Raw genomic sequence first — 5260 nt, forward strand, 5'->3', positions numbered from 1 at the left:
TACAATAGCATTTCATACTTAATCAGGTAATAATAACATAAATTAAATAAACAACGGATGGGATCGAGAGAAAGAACTTTTATTTTCCGAAGATGAAATGGGGGAATCGATGGCAATGCGATGGCGATGGTGATGACGATGTGTGTTAAATTTCACGCGTTATATATTTAAAGCATCCCAACAAGTCTCACAATAACAAAAACACCAGCTGCTGACTGCCACAGAACAGGGCAAGACCCAAACCGATCCAAGATATCCAGAATATTGCAAGTTCATTATACAAACACCAATCAAACATCGATGGGTAATAGGGGCGCTGAGGGGCAATTGTTGGAGCAGGTATGAAAATCCAATTAAAGCCGTCAGGCAAATCGGGCCGCAACAGTTGTTGAAGGGAAAACTGCAACCTCACCGCACACACTTCTTACTCAATTAGAACAGAAAATTCGAAGGAACTGTGTGCTACGGTATGGTCTCCCTAGATGTATGTATGCATGTGTGCGCCAACAAAAATAAATACGGAATCGGGCGAAAACGTAGGCAGGTCCAATGGCCACGATTTTGCCCATAATTTCGACTACGACTCCCCGACTTCGACTCCAAAACTCTGACTTTGACTCTGCGGCCGACTCCTGCCATGTCGATTTTTCCTCCGAAAAGGCTTGAGTTGATTTTCAAGTGGCCCGGCAACTGTGGCACTTGAAATGTTGTTTCTTTCCCTCTTCTTGGCATTCTTCACCTGTCAAGGTGAGGCAGTAGTTGGACGCTCTCGGACTCCGGGACTCTGAAACCGACTGTGACTTATACTCCGACTCGGAATACGAAGTGCAATAAGAACGTCTAAAACCTCACACTTCAAAACTTTTGCCGAAACATCAAAGTTGACGTACACAATGGCCATTGATGTGATACAACTCGAGTGCAAAGAAAACAAAACACGAAACCCTAGTAGTCTTCTTGGTCTTGTGCCCCGAGCTTCAGCATCTGGAGGAGGAAGTGGGAGCAGGCACTCACAGACAATCGCCGACACAGAGCCATCCAGAATCCGGAGTCGGTCTGTCGTCGTCGTCGTCGTCGTCTTCGTCTTCGTTGGCGGTGGCTTCAATGTTGTGTCGTCAGCCTCAACAAGCGTAAAATATTCTCAGAATTGCAACAACTTTAGCTCCGGCTTCAGCAACAGCCTTTTGGCGAAATTTCGAAGGCCACAGGAGCGCTACAGCTGTAGCGAGCAAAAGGATGCGCCCCACGTTGGGCGCCAATTATTAAAATAACGTATTTGAAGCTTAAATACTGTAGAAAATATTTATGCACATTTTAAAAATATACATTTCGCTTAATTATATTTTTAATTTGGCACTAAACATGTCTGCAAAATGAGTTAATAAGACCCCATCAAATTTATTGTCTTGTAAGTCCTGCAAACACAAGTAAATCAGCTCATCTACCTTTCCCAGTTGTGTAGTCATGGCTTAGTCGTATTGTCGACCCCATTCCCACATTAACCGCTACCGTTTCATTACCGAAAATCTTCTCTTCCCGCATTAGAACAACAATCGATGGACGACAACTACTTCGACAATATGGCCAGCTATGCATAGCACGATGTCCAACCGTTCCCCCTGATTACCAGTTTCTAGACAAAGCATCTACTGCTCCATCTCCATCTGAGGACTTAACATTTTCGGGCTTCGGTTGCATGTTTCGTCGTGTGCTGAATGTTGCATAAATAAAGCGCAGATCACACGCAAACAAAGCTGCAGTAGAAACCGTAGCAGCACAGTAGAACCACCACAACGGACAGTGACACGGACACGGACACGGACAACATCAAAGTGTTGACTTGACATTTTGAACGACATTTTAACCTGTTTAGCAGCAGCGTCCGAGCCGAGTCCACAGCCTTAGCCCAGAGTTAGAGCCGAAAAGCAAACCAAACAAGCGTGGCCAAAGCCAAGTCAGCGTGCCATGCCAGTTGGTCGCATCATAGCCGAAAGTTGGCAAGGGGGTGGGTCTGGTTAATGGGGGATTAGTGGGGCTTAGAGGGGGGTGAGGGGGTGATGGGGCGAAGGGGACAACGGGCCAAAGGGGGGCTCAAAAAGGGGCCAAATGAGACCAGCGAAGCAAACAACATGCCATGCTGCAATCCGAGTGACTTCACGCTGTTTGTTAATGCCCTTTCCCCAGGGCTAACAGAATCACGCGCAATCCAGCGGTAAATGCTCTGACCACTCAAAGTGTCCATTGCACCATATTTAAGGTCTTGGGATGATCTAGCTTGCAGACTTAATACTTACTTTTAAAATATAATTAAATTGATTGTGAAAGATACTCCTAGAAATAGTTGGCACTCGTGATAGTTCATAATTATATTTTCTGTAAAAAATGATATTTGCTTTACAAAATAAATTCAATAAATTTAATTGCTAGAAACATAAATAGGAAATTAATTGTACCTTAAGTATTCATTTATGTTAAATATGTTTATGTTTATTTAAACTAGTTATAAACCTGTTTTTTTTAATAAGCGGTTTTTTATAAAGCGGTTATAAGGTTATTCAAGCAGAATTATAAAAACCAACTATTCCTGTGCTTTTAAAAACCCCCCAATTTTATACCGGAATAAAACCGACTAGTTAGGGTATCTAGAGTGATATATTCCGAGCTGCACTTACCTTGTTCTCGCTGTTGTTGCTGCTTCAACTACGGCTGCGGCTTCTGCTGTACGAGTATTCCGGCGATGATGACGCCGATTCGTTTTGGACCATGTTGTTGACTCGCCTGGCTGGCTGGTTGTTGGTTTGCGAGCTGGTTAGTCGGCTGGGTCGTTGGGCTCTGTTTGAGCTGTTGTTAATTTTCCTAAAATCAAAGCAGAAAATGCACAGGAAATGTAAACCGTTTTGTGGTAATTCCAAAACACGACGACCCCGACGACGACAAACTGGAAACTGGAACGCTTTTCAAGAAATTGCATTTCAGTCTTTGGCCCTTGGCCATGTTTGGCCAACGCATACAAAGTGCAGGGCTTAATGGCCGCCTTTATGTGTTCATCTGCTTAAGTCAAATTAAAATATTAAAATTTATGAACGTCTCTGGGCAAATGTTTGCTCCAGCCTGATTATACCCCTAAAAAAATACCAAAAAAAAAAAAAAGGAAAGAAAAGCGAATCTTGCAACGTGCATCTCGCCTCGAAGGAGGAGTTGCTGCAATGGAACCTGCTTAAAACGAGACCTGGCCTCGGCCCATCCTTACCCGCCCATGTGATGTGGCGCAGATGATAAATAATCCACGCAAATCCCTCGCGCTCCCCCACCTGCGCCATTGCTCATCCGGCAGGTGCAAATCGCATGTGACAGCCAGACACTTAACTTTTGTGCTCTCCGAGTGGCTCAAAAGTGCTCGAGAGCTGTTGCTGCTGCTGCTGCTGCTGCTTCTGCTTCTGCTGTTGCCGGGAACTTGGTTCTGGGTCCTGAGCTCTGCGTTCTGGCCTAATGCAAACACGTAAGCCAAACGCTGACCAGGTCGAGTCCATGGACACCGGTCGAGTCTGGTGCCTTCGCTCAGCCCGGTCATTTTTTATCGCATGTTAATCACAACCTTGTGGAACTTTGTTTACCATCCAGGCTGCCAGGCTGCCTGCTTCCCTGCCACCTGGAGAAACCCTTTTTGTTGTGCGGAATTCCTCTTGTGTATTTATGGCTACACTTTTGCAAAGGGGTACGCAGTATTCATCGTACCTCAGGTTGGGATTAAAATAAGTTACAGTATAAGTTCGTCTGACGATCTGTTTTTTCTCACTTTTTTTAAACATTTGTATTTTGCATTCCTTTGAATTTGGTAGTTATGTATATTTTATTATTTTAAAATTTAATCAATTTTGTTAAAAATTATATATGACAGTAAGTATATAAATAAGTTTTATTATTTTGTATTTTTTATTACATTTGTATATGTCACTTTATTAAATTAGATTTAACCATTCAATTTTAATTTATTACTATTTAAATTCTTGTCATTTTATTACATTAGATTTAACCATTTAATTTTAATTTAATACTATTTAAATTCTTTACAAAAATTTAAAGCTTGCTCGACGTCAAACAATTGGTTTTATAATGTAATATTACTCGTAGACACATTTTTAAAAATTCGTTTTCATTGTTGAATAAATATTTATGCTCTTTAAGGTCCCATGGAAAATCGCGTTAATAAATCAGCATATGCTTTCCATTACATACGTTGCATCATCGCTATTTCCTAGTCAGGGTATTCCACGGTTCAGCTAACCAGACTTAATCCCATGTTTGTTTTCCTTTCTTTTTGTATGCATATTTCCAGCTGCTTGGCTGTGCTTCTCATAGACTTGAGCCTGGTCTAAGTGAATGCAATTAAAATTGACGTTAATCTGCTGGAATTCTGATGTTTTGTCATGTTTGCGCGCTAAAGATGTTATTTTGTTTTGACATGCTCTTGGCCAAAGCCAGCTTGGTGTGCCATGTAACCAGCAGCAGCCAGGTTCGCTTCGTTTGGGCCAGGATGGAATGGCTGGGCAGCATGGTCGGCAAGGAGTCGTTCCGGACTCAAGACCCGACTCCCAACTTCCAACTTCCAACTTCCCAACTTGCCAGCTCTGTGTTGTCGTGTACATGTAGATCAATCTATCTAACTAACGCGCCTGGTGTTTGCTGCCCGGCTGACTAGCTGACTAGCTGGCTAGGAGTCTTGGCCATGGCTTGTTATTTAAATTGTTATATTATTTGTGGCTGGCTGAGCTTGGGAACCCAGGCTCTCTGCTCGTCTCCGGCTTGTTATGGCTTAACTTTAATCGAATTCGTCTGGCGTCGGTGTTTGCTGGATGTTTGCTGGCAGGATTGTGGTATCTTTTGGTCTCTGGTCTGCTTGCCCTTTTATGGCCTGTTTTGTAGTGGCTTAAAGACATGCAGTAAATGTTTATGATTGCTTACTTAAATCACTTATTAAATGCTTTTCCCTGCTTATTTTATTGCTTAGCTATAAATAAACTATGGCCTGGCGATTAAGATTATGCCGACAGTGTAGGGTTCACCTTTTGAATACATTCAGAGGAATTAAATGTCCAATGTTCGAGAGAACAAGATTTAAAATGTTGAGTTTCTGCATTATAAAATCTAGGAAAATATATAGCATAACAAAAAATTTCTTTCCTTTGTTTTCCTAATAATTCATTAAATACTTCCCCCGCCACGCCTGTAGCTCTATTTAGTAACTCTCATTTGGCGCAAA

Source organism: Drosophila santomea, chromosome 3L (assembly GCF_016746245.2).
Source record: "Drosophila santomea strain STO CAGO 1482 chromosome 3L, Prin_Dsan_1.1, whole genome shotgun sequence".
NCBI lineage: Eukaryota > Metazoa > Arthropoda > Insecta > Diptera > Drosophilidae > Drosophila > Drosophila santomea.